The sequence below is a fragment of the Dipodomys merriami genome, unplaced genomic scaffold, assembly GCF_024711535.1.
Source record: "Dipodomys merriami isolate MVZ:Mamm:240054 unplaced genomic scaffold, mDipMer1.0.p SCAF_121, whole genome shotgun sequence".
NCBI classification, from domain to species: domain Eukaryota; kingdom Metazoa; phylum Chordata; class Mammalia; order Rodentia; family Heteromyidae; genus Dipodomys; species Dipodomys merriami.
In genome coordinates, this window is record NW_027202505.1 from 981,166 (window position 1) to 996,525 (window position 15,360).

At 46.1% G+C, this 15,360-nt stretch overlaps 1 long non-coding RNA gene across 1 annotated transcript; it reads right to left on the bottom strand.

Annotated features, from left to right (window-relative positions):
* Positions 1-6,911: 6,911 nt before the first annotated feature.
* On the bottom strand, positions 6,912-15,292 carry LOC138823639 (uncharacterized). Its single transcript, XR_011370863.1, has 3 exons — positions 15,143-15,292; positions 14,903-15,009; positions 6,912-8,089 (listed from the first exon to the last, which is right to left on the bottom strand). It is a non-coding gene; the product is annotated as an uncharacterized lncRNA (long non-coding RNA).
* Between the last annotated feature and the right edge of the window lie 68 nt (positions 15,293-15,360).

The following is a 15,360-nucleotide window of genomic DNA, read 5'->3' on the forward strand; positions in this document are numbered from 1 at the left end:
TGGGCCTGGGTGCTGTCCCTCAGTTCTTCAGCTCAAGGCTAGGGCTCTACCACTTGAGCCACAGCACCACTTCCGGCTTTTTTCTTTTTGCTTATGTGGTGCTGAGGAATCGAACCCAGGGCCTCATGCATGCAAGGCAAGCGCTCTACCACTGAGCCACCTTCTCAGCCCCGGTAGTCAGCTTTTATAAGAGCTAAAGTTTTCTCTGCTAGGACCAGCAACTAGATGATCACAAGTTACAAATGAGAATAAGTTGATTGCTAAAATCCTAGCCCTCTTTTTTCTTTTTTTGGTTTGTCATGGGGCTTGAACTCAGGATCTGGACGCTATCCTTGAGCTCTTTATGTTCAAGGTTGGCACTCTACCACTTTGGGCTACAGTGCCACTTCTGGTTTTCTGGTGGTTAGTTGGAGATAAGGGTCTCACAGATTTTCCCACCTAGGTTGGCTTTAAACTCTGATCCTCAGGTCTCAGCCTCCTGAGTAGCTAGGATTACAGGTGTGAGTCACCAGTGCCTGGCTCTAGCCTTCTCTTATGACTTATTTTATACTAGGTTGGAAATTGGGGTCTTTCACTTTCTTTCTTTTTTCTTTTTTATGTCAGTCCTAGAGCTTGAACTCAGGGCCCCGGGTGCTGTCCCTGAGCTTTTGTGCTTAAGGCTAGTGCTCTAGCAATTGAGCCACATCCACTTCTGGCTATTTGTTGGCTACTTGGGAATTAAAAATTTCAAGGACTTCCTTGACCTTGCTGGCTTTGAACAGGGATGCTCAGATCTCAGTTTCTTTAGTAGCTATGATTACAGGTGAGCCATTGGTACCTGGCTTGAAATTGCTGTTTTTTGTTTTTTTCTTTGGTTGTCGTGTTGCCTGAACTTTGGACCTGGGCGCTGTCCCTCAGCTCTTCAGCTCAAGGCTAGCGCTCTACCACTTGAGCCATGGCACCACTTTCGGTGTTTTCTGCTTATGTGGTGCTGAGGAATCGAACCCAGGGCCTCATGCATACAAGGCAAACACTCTACCACTTAGCCACCTTCCCAGCTCCGAGATTGGGGGTCTTTAATGACTCAGTTCCCCCCTCCTGCTAAAGTGCTGCTTAACCTTGTATGTAGAGCTTTTACACTAACTCTTCAAAACAACTTAAAAAAAGTTAGTGGGAAGAAAAACTTCATATTGTATAGTTGGGTTAATGGGCTGTGCTTTGTAGGAGTCTATGTCCTTGGGAATGTTTTCAGTGGGGGAGGGAAGGTTTAAAATAAACCCGTTTTCCAAAAATAGTTGTGATTGAAAGTGTTATTATCCATAACAAATGTTAGTCAGTGCTGATGGGAGAAAGGCGTGTGCGATTCTTTTGTCTAACAGACAAGTGAAAGTCATATTTCACATTACCATGGGGTTTTCTGTGATTTACAGAATATTTGTGAAACATTACTTGCAAAGGCCTTGATTGATATGGAGAGAACAGCTTGTGTGTAGGGGAGATGTGTATTTCACAACGACTGTTCAACATGAAATTTACAGTCCCATAAAGTGCTTCTACATCTTCGCCAGAGATCTAGTTAAAAGGACTTTACAGTCTGAAACATCCGAAAATTGATTCTAAATTAACGTTTCCTCGCATGTATTTGAGATATTGATGGGGCCCAGCTATCAGGATTTTATTAGGAAGTAGGAATCTGAGGCATGCTGAGACAGACAGACAGACAGACTGGGATACACACCCACCTCCACTGCCTCTCAGACGACACCCAGGAAGGGCATCCCACACAGCTAACTCCAGGAAGGTAGACAACCACACCATCCTGTCATCCTTAACAACTAGGTGGGCAACGGTGACCAACATAAATGCAAAAATGACCAAAGCCTCTTCTGAAATGATGCCATCAATCAAGGGAATGTCATGATGGTCACAAGTATGAAAATAACTTTCAGAGGCCATCACCACCTTTAATAGCCAGACTAGCCTCAAAAAAATGGGGATGGATAGCTAGCTATTCTAGATGGTGGGGAGGAGGCGGCTGACGTGCCAGCATTAGCTTTATCAGGATGGATTGTTCCCAGGGTCAAACCTCAAAACCCTATGAGAGATACAACCAGCAATTCCAGGACACCAAAGGCAGGAAACACTAGGCAGGATGCTCCATACACACTGTGGCCCCTTGGACCTGAGTCTTCCTCTACTACCTGAGTGCACCACTATTCCTAGTGCACATTTTTTTCTTTTGAAACAGAAAAATTATGCTAGGTGCCTGTGGCTCATACCTATAATCCTAGCTACTCAGGAGGATCAGAGGATCACGGTTTGAAGCCAGCATGGGCAGACAAATCCACGAGACTCTTATCTCCAGTTATCCAGCCAAAAGCTGGATGTGGAGATGTGATTCAAGTGGCAGAATACCATCCATGATTGGAAGAAGCTAAGTAAGACTGCAAGGTCCTGAGTTCAAGCCCCAGGAATAGCACACATATGCCCACATCTTATCACACCCAAATAAAAAAACAAGTGTCTGATTTTCTTTCTTTCTTTCTCTTTCTTTCTCTCTCTCTCTCTTTTTTTTTTTTTTTTTTTTTTGTCGGCCGTGGGGCTTGAACTCTGGGCCTGGGCGCTGTCCCTCAGCTCTTCAGCTCAAGGCCAGCGCTCTACCACTTGAGCTACAGCGCCACTTCCGGTTTTCTGGTGGTTTATTGGAGATAGGAGTCTCACGGTCTCCCCTGCCCGGGCTGGCTTTGAACCGCGATCCTCAGATCTCAGCCTCCTGAGTAGCTAGGATTACAGGCGTGAGCCACCAGCGCCCAGCTTCTTTTTTTTTTTTTTTGTCAGTCATGGGGCTTGAACTCTGGACCTGGGGCTGTCCCTCAGCTCTTCAGCTCAAGGTGAGCGCTCTACCACTTGAGCCACAGCGCCACTTCTGGTTTTCTGGTGGTTTATTGGAGATGGGAGTCTCATAGTCTCTCCTGCCCGGGCTGGCTTTGAACTGCGATCTTCAGATCTCAGCCTCCTGAGTAGCTAGGATTACAGGCGTGAGCCACCAGCACCCAGCTCTTTCTTTCTTTCTTCTTTCTTTCTTTCTTTCTTTTTCTTTCTTTTCTTTCTTTTCTTTCTTTCCTTTCTTTCTCTCTCTTTCTTTCCTTTCTTTCTTTCTCTCTCCCTTCCTTCCTTCCTCCCTCCCTCCCTCCCTTCCTTCTTTTTGTTATTCATGGGCTTGAACTCAGGGCCTGGGTGCTGTCCCTGAGCTTTTTTGCTCAAGGCTTCCACTTTACCACTTGAGCCACAGCTTCACTCTGGCTTTTCTGGTGGCAAACTAGAGTAAAGAATCTCATGGATTGTCTTGCTCAAGGACTGGCTTCAAACTGCAACCCTCAGATCTCAGCCTCCTGAGTAGCTAGGATTACAGGGGTGAGCCACCAGTGCCTGGACAGGTTTTCTCTTTTGGTGATGGTTCTAGATATGGAACCCAGTGTCTTTTTAGACAAGTGCTCAGCCACTGAGTTCTATCTCCAGCACTAGTGGCAGCTTTCAATATGAAAGGAAGCCAAATCAGTGAGTCCCCAAATGAATTTACCATGTCCTCACACTGCCCTGGCCCTCTGATGGTCTGATTTCAGTGACTGGACCACCATTCTCCTAGCCAGCAGTCCTGGACTAGCCCTCCTCATCTAACCTTCTAGTTGCCAGTTTCTGCCAACTATAGCTCCTACAGTTCCCTGTTTTACTCTGTATAGTTACATCTGCACTGCCACTACAGTGTTAGATTTCAGCCCTAATCCCCTAGTCAAGATTCCAATGCTCCTAATTCCTTTACAAGGCTAACCCCACCCTAAGTGTCACAGAATTGAGATTCTTAGATTTCAACCTCCTGAGCAGCTAGGATTACAGGCACTAGACACTGATGCCTGGCTCAATTCTTTTTTTTTTTTTTCTTTTTTTTGTCAGTCATGGGCTTGAACTTGGCCTGCATGCAGTCCCTTAGCTCTTCAGCTCAAGGCAAATACTCTATCACTTGAGCCACAGTGCCACTTCTGATATTCTGGTAGTTAATTGGAGATAAGAGTCTCACAGGGGCTGGGAAAGTAGCTCAGTGGTAGAGCACTTGCCTTGCATGCTTGAAGCCCTGGGTTCGATTCCTCAGCACCACATAAGTAGAAAAAAAAGCCGGAAGTAGTGCTGTGGCTCAAGTGGTAGAGCACTAGCCTTGAGCTGAAGAGCTGAGGGACAGCACCCAGGCCCAGAGTTCAGGCCCCATGACTGGACCCCCCCCCAAAAAAAAGGAGTCTCATGGACTGCCTTTGAACCGTGATCCTCAGATCTTAGACTCCTGAATAGCTAGGCTTACTGGTGTGAGCTACCAGCGCTCTGCTAAGATCATGGTTTAAAAAGCAGCCTAGACAGGAAACTATGTGACACTCTTACCTCCAATTAACCATCAGAAAACTGGAAGCGGTGCTGTGGCTCAAGTGTAGAATGCTTGCCTTGAGCTGAAGAGCTCAGGGACAGAGCCCAGGCCCAGAGTTCAAGCCCATGACAGACAAAACAAACAAAAAAAACAGCTCTGAGGGCTGGGAATATAGCTTAGTGGTAGAGTGCTTGCCTTGCATGCATGAAACCCTGAGTTTGATTCCTCATAACACATAAACAGAAAAAGCTAGAAGTAGTGCTGTGGCTCAAGTGGAAGAGTGCTAGCCCTGAACAAAAGAAACTTAGGGACAGTGCCCAGGCCCTGAGTTCAAGCCCTAGAAGTAGCACGCACACACACACACACACACACACACACACACACACACACACACACACACACACACACACACACACACACACACACACACACACACACACACACACACAAGTCTACAGTTAATTATATTGTTATGGCAGTTTTTAATGTTAAGCTTTTTTTTTTTTTTTTTTTTTTTGGGTCCGGTTGTGGGGCCTGAACTCTGGGCCTGGGCGCTGTCCCTCAGCTCTTCAGCTCAAGGCTAGTGCTCTACCACTTGAGCTACAGCGCCACTTCCGGCTTTTTTTTGCTTATGTGGTGCTGAGGAATCGAACCCAGGGCCTCATGCATGCAAGGCAAGCGCTCTACCAGTGAGCCACCTTCCCAGCCCCCTAATGTTAAGCTTTTTGTAGGGTAGGAGAAAGCTTTATATTCCCCAAATTATCTATCCGAAACTTAAAAATAAACACATCTGTTGTGATTTCCTGCTGCTATTGTGAGTAGTGTGTATGTGTTAACAAATATTTAAGACCTAGTAAGTGCTCAATAAATCATCACTGTTAATGCAATTGTTAAAGGAGTTGAGCTCTCTTATTTTTATTATTGAGATTGTTCAGTTTGAGATTGAGCAGTTTGAGGACAGAAGCAGTAGAGATGCGGCAGGAAACCCTTCACTCAGCACTGAAGCGTCTCACAGGTGCCTCTGTAGAATGTGTTCTGTCCTGAGGGCGAGACCGAGGCAGTGGAGAGTTTGAGGAAAGAATAATTTTGTTTTAGAAATCTGTTTTTTTCTTTTTCTTTTTGTTAGTCATGGAGCTTGAACTCTGGGCCTGGACACTGTCCCTGAGCTCTTCAGATCAAGGGGAGCGCTCTACCACTTGAGCTACAGCGCCACTTCCGGTTTTCTAGTGGTTTATGGGAGATAGGAGTCTCACAGTCTTTCCTGCCTGGGCTGGCTTTGAACCACGATCCTCAGATCTCAGCCTCCTGAGTAGCTAGGATTACAGGTGTGAGCCACTGGTGCCCGGCATGTTTTAGAAATCTGTTGACTGCAGTACACAAAGATGACTGGATGACAGCTAGACTGGTGGAGGACCACTGGCTAGGAGGCCATTTTTATGATTTTGGCAAAAGCTGCTGAGGACATTGGGGGCAGAAGCACAGAGCCTGGTAACTGAGTGGCTGTGGAGGATGAAACAGAGAATCAAGCAGAAAGCCTGGATAACCTTGTTTTCTTACTTCACAGGCAATACAGAGTTCACCAGACAGAGAACCCCTACCTCTCATTCATTCATTCTCTATCCATCCACCCACTATGCAGGGGACAAAGCCCAGGGCTTCTGCCACTGACATCCATCCCTAGCCCTTCTTTTCTTTCCTTGTCCCTTTCTTCCTCTCTCCTTTCCTTCCTTCCATTGAAATATGGTCTATGTTGTTCATACTGGTCTCAGACTTTTATATTCAAGTGTCTCCTAATCTCAGCCTTACAACTGAGACTACAGGCATACATTATGATGTCTGGCTTTCCTCTTGTTTATTTTTTAATTTTTGAGATAGTCTTACTTTTTTTTTTGTTGTTTGTGGGGCCTGAACTCTGGGCCTGGGTGCTGTCCCTCAGCTCTTCAGCTCAAGGCTAGCCCTCTACCACTTGAGCCACAGCGCCACTTACGGCTTTTTTCTTTTTGCTTATGTGGTGCTGAGAAATTGAACCCAGGGCCTCAGGCATGCAAGGCAAGCGCTCTGCTACTGAGCCACCTTCCTAGCTCCTGTCCCTGGGCTTTTATTCTCAGAGATTTTCACAGACTTTTCTTCCTAGGTTGGCTTTAAAATGTGATCCTTAGATCTCAGCCTCCTGAATCTCTAGGATTACAAGTATAAGTTACCAGGGATGAACACATCTTCATGTTTGATAGACAGATAGATAGACAGATAGATAGATAGATAGATAGATAGATGATAGATAGATTAGATAGATAGATATAGATAGATAGATAGATGACTGATAGATAGATAGATAGATAGATAGATAGATAGATAGATAGATAGATAGATAGATAGATAGATAGATAGATGACTGTATCGTCTCTCTAAATGGAGACGGGGAATGGAGGGAGTCAAGAGATGGAAACTCAGGGACTGGGCTCAGTGGCAGAGTGCTTGCCTCACATGAACTTTTCTACCCTAGAAGAGCTCTGTACATCTCAATACTGAATTTGCTACCAGGAATGCCCAGCCGCCCTTGTACTCTTTGGCAAATCCACTGAGCCAGTTAACTAGGGGTTTCTGGTCTTAAGGTTCCATGTCTGCCACCTTTTCCTCTACTGTGCTGTAAAAATCAACCTTTCCTTCCACTTGCATATGAGTTTCCCAAGGGCAGAGGTTGGTCTTCCCTATCTCCATGTCCCCAGGGTCTGGAATAAAATAGGTGTTTAATAAATGCCTGTTGGGTAAATGAATGAAAAAGCAGCCATCTCCTGTTTCCATGGTTATATCTCAATGTCCATGATATGTAGGTTCATAAAACTACCAACTTCCCAAAGCTTCCATGTGCAGAGTGGCGGAATCTCCATTCAAGGCCAGTGCAAACCTATGAGGCATTTTACAGCCATGACAGGAAATAGCAATGTCAGCAGTGGTGTCATCTTTGGACACTCAGGACAGGGATTCAGTGCCACAAACGGTCAGTTAAATTGTAATTGGAGTGAACTGTTCTTCTGAAAACTATAATGTTCTTTAGTTGCAACCAAATGGCATCCAAGAAAGGGAGAAAATTTTTTGAAATGTCAAGGAAATTATTTCCAATTTGGTGCTCACAAGCAGACACTCTAATGATCGGTGGAAATGAGAAGCAAACAAATTAGCACTAATGGAAAATGGCTTTTGGAAAGGGGGATTTAATTTATAGTCAACCCATCATGGATGGCACCCAGCATGCAGTAAAAGTCAGCTTCACCAGCTTGATCATAAGAACTGGAGCGCACAGAGAAGGCCAGAGAAAAATGTACAGATGCCATCACGCTTATTGGAATCTCTCCATCGTAAGTGGCAGCCAATTAAAATAGTCATCATTTTACCTTGGAGAGAAAATGGTGTGAGAAATCAAAGCACATGAAATTAAAATCCAGATTAGGAACCTTGGTCCAAATTGGTTTGTTTGTAGCCTTCTAACCTTGGCAAAGTGTTCAGCAAGGAACACCGATCTACTTTGTCTTCAGCAGAGTGGACTCCCTGCTTTTAATTTCCTCTCTATCTTCAGAGGTGATTAATAAATGTAGACTCATTCATAAATCATTTCCATAGCAGCCAAATGGTTCCTCTTCATGCAGGGAAACTCAAATCACAAAAATCTCAAACACCAGCTCCCAAGCCAAGCCAAAGATCCTTAGAAACAAGCGAGGGGAAGTATTAAAAATTAAGAGGTCAACAGGTCTTGTTTCTGAATAAAATTTCCTAGAGGGTGTTTTATTTTCTCCCCAAAATAAAAAACACATTTGTCAAAGCAAGAGGCCTCCAAAGTATGGGCTGTCAGCCTGGCCCATTGACCCCTGATGGCCTTAAGAGACAAGAAAGTGGTCACTGTCTACTGTTTCTGGGGGGTTCGCATGCAGAATGGGATAGAGGCCTTCTCCTTGGGTTTCCATATTGCTTTTGTTGTTGTTGGTCATGGGGCCTGAACTCTGGGCCTGGGCACTGTCCCTCAGCTCTTCAGCTCAAGGCTAGCGCTCTACCACTTGAGCCACAGCGCCACATCCGGCCTTTTCTGCTTATGTGGTGCTGAGGAATCGAACCCAGGGCCTCATGCATGTGAGGCAAGCACTCTGCCATTGAGCCCAGTCCCTGGGTTTCCATCTCTTGACTCCCTCCATTCCCCGTCTCCATTTAGAGAGACGATACAGTCATCTATCTATCTATCTATCTATCTATCTATCTATCTATCTATCTATCTATCTATCTATCTATCTATCTATCTATCTATCTATCTGTCTATCAAACATGAAGATGTGTTCAGCCCTGGTAATCCTAGAGATTCAGGAGGCTGAGATCTAAGGATCACATTTTAAAGCCAACCTAGGAAGAAAAGTCTGTGAAAATCTCTGAGAATAAAAGCCCAGGGACAGGAGCTAGGAAGGTGGCTCAGTAGTAGAGCACTTGCCTTGCATGCCTGAGGCCCTGGGTTCGATTTCTCAGCACCACATAAGCAAAAAGAAAAAAGCCAGAAGTGGCGCTGTGGCTCAAGTGGTAGAGGGCTAGCCTTGAGCTGAAGAGCTGAGGGACAGCGCCCAGGCCCAGAGTTCAGGCCCCAGGACAGGACCAAAAAAAAAAAAAAAAGCCCAGGGACAGTACTCAAGGCTCTGTGTTTATGCCTCAGGACTGGCTGGCACACGTGCGCACGTAGACACACACACACACACACACACACACATACACACACACACACAAGATGCAGATGTATGTACACATGGGTGTAGGCTTACAAGGATCAGATTTGTCAATGTCACTGTCTTCTACCTCCACATCTCCCACTGGGACAAAGGACAATAGCATACATGGAACTGTCACCTCCTATGACAATGCCTTCAAATCCTGCTGAGGCTCTTCTTGAGCAGGTGTCACTCTATTCAAGAGAATCTATGGCAATTTGCAATTTGCCATTTTGGGGTTTTTTTTTTTTTTTTTGGGTCTAGTCGTGGAGCCTGAACTCTGGGCCTGGGCGCTGTCCCTCAGCTCTTCAGCTCAAGGCTAGCACTCTACCACTGGAGCCACAGCGCCACTTCCGGCTTTTTTTTTTTTCCTGCTTGTGTGGTGCTGAGGAATCAAACCCAGGGCCTCATGCATGCAAGGCAAGCGCTCTACCACTGAGCCACCTTCCCGGCTCGGCAATTTGCTTTTTAAATCATATCTGCTTATAAGCAGATCTTCCACCAATGAACTTTCATTTCTATTATAAAAACCTCTTGGTGTTAGGTCCATCCTGTATTTGCACTTTTTTTTTCTTTTTTTTGGTACTAAGGATAAACTCAGGGCCTTGTACAGGCTGGGCTTTGTGCAGCATCATAGTTTCAAGGAGCTTGCCAAGGTCTGCAAAAACTTCTGATGAATCTCTTCACTGTGGGCTTATGTTTCTTTTTCTTCTCTTTTTCAGTTCTAATATAGTCCTAAAAAGTCACTGCCATATATTTGCCTCTAAACTTCTACTCCAAGCAGAGTGTATTCTTAGCTTTATGTCCACTTCAGGGACATATGCTCTCCAATGAGTCACTTCTTTCTCATGGACTCCCTTCCAGCCCCTACTCATACCCTCTTCACAGACCATTCCTGCTACCTATCACTTCCCATCGGGTTCTACATGCCCCCATCTTTGCCCCATACCTGCTCTTTCCTTCCATTTCTCCCTGCAGAACTCCTTCCCCTCTTCTTCTTCCTCCAAAACCCGTGGGTATCTTCATCCTCTCTCTAGACTTAAGCTCATTCTCAATCCCGAGATCCTACTTTTCCTCTCCCTAGAACTCACTTCTGTCCCCAATTCCACTCCCCATACCTACCATTAGCTTCCCCCCAAAAACACAACTCCCTAAGTCAACCATACTTTACCCATACTCTTCTTACATCTTCCCAGCTCAGTGCCTCATCTTCCTTGGCTGATTTCTTAACTCTTTCCCTTCCCACTCTTATCATCCTGTCCCTGAAAACCCTTTCTCCTGATTGCCTAGTTCTTCTCCAGCTTCTCCTTCTCCACACTGACTCTGCCCATCTCCAGCTTGTGTTCAAAGGTGGCTGAGGCTCTCCTTCTGCAAAGCTTCTCTCAGTGGTGGTTGGTTATACTCTTACTATCCCAAAGACTTAGTTGAGATGGGGCTGGGGTCTCCTCACCAAAGCCCAACCTGATTGCTTATTTTACTTCCATCTTAAAAAAGAAAAAAACAAACCAGGCACCAGTGGCTCATGCCTGTAACCCTAGCTACTCAGGAGGCTGAGATCTGAGGATCTGAGGATTATGATTGGAAGCCAGCACAAGGAAAGTCCTTGACACTTTTTTTTTTTGATTGTGGGACTTGAACTCAAGGCCTGGGTGCTTCCCAGAGTCTCTTTGTGCTCAATGCTAGCACTCTACCGTTTGAACCACAGCGCCATTTCCAGTTTTTGAGTGGTAAATTGGAGACAAGAATCTCACAGAGATTTTTTTCTACCCTGGCTGGCTTTGAACTGTGATCCTCAGATCTCAGCCTCCTAAGGAGCTAGGATTGTAGACATGAGCCACGGTAGCCTGCTATTGTTACCTTCATACCATTGTGATACTTCATTTCAAATACTTTTGTACAACTTTTAACTTAGGTACTTCTCAGAGCCTTTTCCTCAGTCCTTTTCTTTTCTTTTCTTTTTTTTTTTGTCAGTTGTGGGGCTTGAACTCTGGGCCTGGGCGCTATCCCTCAACAATTCAGCTCAAGGCCAGAGCTCTACTGTTTGAGCCACAGTACCACTTCCAGTTTTCTAGTGCTTAATTGGAGATAAGAGTCCCATGGAATTTTCTGCCCAGGCTGGCTTTGAACCGTGATCCTCAGATCTCAGCTTCCTCAGTGGCTAGGATTACAGGCGTGAGCCACCTGCTCCCAGCTCCTCAGTCCTTTTCTTAATCTGTATATACATATTCTTTAGACAAGTTCAACAAATGTAGTGTGGCTGCCATCTACAAGGTCGTATAGAATACCATACTTCTTTTTTTTTTTTTTTTTTTTTTGGGGTCTGGTCATGGGCCTGAACTCTGGGCCTGGGCGCTGTCCCTCAGCTCTTCAGCTCAAGGCTAGTGCTCTACCACTTGAGCCACAACGCCACTTCTGGCTTTTTTCCTTTTTGCTTATGTGGTGCTGGGGAATTGAACCCAGGGCTTCATGCATGCAAGGCAAGCGCTCTACCACTGAGCCACCTTCCCAGCCTGTAGAATACCATACTTCTTTTTTCTTCTTTCGTTTTATCTTTGTGCTGGAACTCAGGGCCTTGCACTCTCACTTAGCTTTTCACTCAAAGCTGGGGCTACCACTTGAGCTATACCTCTATTTCCAGCTTTTTGCTGGTTAACTGGAGATATCATGACTTTCTTGCTCAGGCTAGCTTTTGTTTTGTTTTATTTTGGGTCCGGTCATGGGCCTGAACTCTGAGCCTGGGCGCTGCCCCTCAGCTCTTCAGCTCAAGGCTAGCGCTCTACCACTTGAGCCACAGCACCACTTCTGGCTTTTTTTTGCTTATATGGTGCTGAGGAATCGAACCCAGGGCCTCAAGCATGCAAGGCAAGTGCTTTACCACTGAGCCACCTTTCCAGCCCTCAGGCTAGCTTTGAACTTTGATCCTCAGATCTCAGCCTCCTGAGTAGCTAGGATTACAAGCATGAGCCCCAAGTGCCTCGCCATAACTCTGCGTTTCTATTTCCATTTTAGACCTGTCTTGTGAACTCCAGTCAAGCATATTCAGGTGTCTAATGAATGCCATCACTTGGATATTCTACCAACACCTCAAACTCACCTTACCCAAGAACTGACTTCTCCCTAAAAATCCTTTTTGCCCAAATTAGGAATCTAAAAGTCATATTCACCATGCTACTTCCCCCACAGCCAAGCAGCCACCAACTGCAGTTCTTTGTAGCCAAGTACCTAAGGAACTCACATTCTCTTCTCCTTTTCAGCTGCTGATCCAAGCTTTTGGCCACTGTATTGCTTTCCCATCACTGAAACAAATTCCTAACTGGCCTCCCTCAATTCTTAATCCATTTTCTCTATTCTAATGTCTGATCATTAGCCCCTCCTACTTAACACCCTAGAAAGACTCTCCACCTTCCTCATGATAAATTGAAGCTCTGGTGCTCATGCAAAATCTACCAAGATGTTCAAAATGGGACATGGTACTAAGCATTTCTCTGGCTCACAACTGTAATCCTAGCTACTTATGAGGCTGAGATCTGAGGTTTGAAGCCAGCCTGGGCAGACAAATCTGTGAGACTCTCATCTCCAATTAACCATCAAAATGCCAGAAGTGGACATAGGCTCAAGTGATAGAGCGAGAGCTTTAAAGCAAAAAGCCAAGTAAGGCCGGGCGCTGGTGGCTCACGCCTGTAATCCTAGCTACTCAGGAGGCTGAGATCTGAGGATCGCGGTTCAAAGCCAGCCCGGGCAGGAGAGACCGTGAGACTCCTATCTCCAATAAACCACCAGAAAACCGGAAGCGGCGCTATAGCTCAAGTGGTAGAGCGCTCGCCTTGAGCTGAAGAGCTGAGGGACAGCGCCCAGGCCCAGAGTTCAAGCCCCACGACCGACAAAAAAAAAGCCAAGTAAGAGAAACCCTGAGTTCAAGCCCCAATGAAGGTATGTATATACACACACACACACACACACACACACACACACACACACACACACACACACACACACACACACACACACACACACACACACACACACCCTGTCCTGTAACTGTAACTCCTCTGTGCATCACCTTTATAATAATTAAACAAACAAAAAAACAATTCTCTGCAAGTTGGTCTGCTCTTTGGCCAGAAGATGTTTTGTGTAATTCTGACATTGCCATTGCCACTCACCCCTACTATGTTTTCTTTTGCTTTTTCATGTTAGTTCTGGAATGATCTGTCCCTTCCTCTTTCCCTCTCTCCCTCCCTCCCTTCCTTTCTTTCCTTCTTTTTTCTTGTGTTGGTCTTGGGGCTTGAACTCAGGGCCTGGGTACTGTCTGAACTTTTTTCTCCAAAGCTAGTACTCTAACACTTTAGCCACAGATCCACTTCAGATGTTAACAGGAGATGAGTCTCGTAGACTTTCCTGCCCAGGCTGGCTTTGAACCTCAATCCTCACATCTCAGCCTCTGGGTAGTTAGGAACCACTGGTGTGCTTGGTTTCTTTCTTTTTTCTTTTCTTTTCTTTCTTTCTTTTTTTTTTTTTTTTGGGTTAGTTGTGGGGCCTGAACTCTGGGCCTGGGTGCTGTCCCTCAGCTCTTCAACTCAAAGCTAGCACTCTATCACTTGAGCCACAGTGCCACTTCCAGCTTTTTCTGTTTATGTGGTGGTGAGGAATTGAACCCAGGGCCTCATGCATGTGAGGCAAGTGCTATTACCACTGAGCCACCTTCCCAGCCCTCGGCTTCTTTTTTATTTGGGCAGTACTGTGGTCTGAAGTCAGACCTTGCTCTCACTAGGTAGGTTTATCATTTGAGCAGCACATCTTAAACCACCCCCCACTTTTTCAGGTAGGGCTCCCCTACCCAGTCCTGAGTCTTGATCTCAGGGTCTGGGCACTGTCCCTGAGCTTCTTTTGCTCAATGCTAGTACTCTACCACTTAAGCCACAGTGCCATTTCTGGCTTTTTCTGTTTATGTGGTACTGAGGAATCAAACCCAGGGCTTCATGTATGCTAGCCAAGCACTCTACCACTATGCCACATCCCCAGCCCTCAGCCCTCAGATAGGGCTTTTTGTCTCTGATAGGTTTTGGGACTGGGATACCTTCTACATATACCTCCTGCATAGCTGGGATTACAGGTGTGAACTAAAGTACCTAACTCACTTTCCCTTCCTGAAGTGTCTCCTTTTCACTTCTTCTTCTTCTTCTTCTTTTTTTTTTTGGGGGGGGAGTCCAGTTGAGTTGTGGGGCCTGAACTCTGGGCCTGGGCGCTGTCCCTCAGCTCTTCAGCTCAAGGCTAGCGCTCTACCACTTGAGCCACAGCGCCACTTCTGGCTTTTTTCTTTTTGCTTATGTGGTGCTGAGGAATCGAACCCAGGGCCTCATGCATGCAAGGTAAGCACTCTACCACTGAGCCACCTTCCCAGCTCCTCCTTTTCACTTCTTACTAACACAAATCTTTGAAGGTCCGGCTGATGCACATTGCCATAAATAACCCTGCTTGGAGATTCTGTTTCCCAAACCATTATTCTTCGGTAGTATAGTATTTATCCTCCGCACAAGATTAGTGGTGGTTCATGCATGGCTTCTCCCTCTCAACCATTAGGAATTATAGACGTTAGGGCCAAACGTTCGATCCTCACTAGAACTTAGTTCGGACTCGAGCACATAACAGGTGCTCAGTAAATACTTGTTAAATGCATGGATAAATGCAAGAAAACTGTACTCCTTAGCCCCTTGGTGTCCCTCACCGACAGCACATTCTTTAGGTCATTAACTGAAGATCGCTTCCAACCTACCCCAGACAATCAGAACAGGCCTCGACCCCACCTAGTTGAAGGATGGGTCGGCGCGAGCTTCCTAGTCGGTTTAACACGGTTTTCTACTCCAGGCCTCTAAGCGGTGGCTGAAAGAAGAGGGTAGTAGAGGTAGTTGGCCGCTGAAAGTCCGAGAGCACTCTCTTCTGCCCAGTAGGGTAAAAAGTAGCTTAGACAACAGACCCTCCTAACTCCCCGAATACAACTCCCCAACACTCTTACCTTCACGGGAGGGGTGGGAACTCCCTCTGACCGGCATTCCCGGTGACCAATAGATGACCCGATTCAAGAGTTCTAGCCAATAGCTGCGGACCAGAGGTCAGTGGAAAGGCGGGACATGGTTGCTAGGGAAAGGCTAGCGGGAGGGGGGTGGGTGGGAGGTGGGGGCGGGGCGCGACGGGAGGCTCCAAAGGACTCCTTGGTTGCTAGGAAGGGGAGGT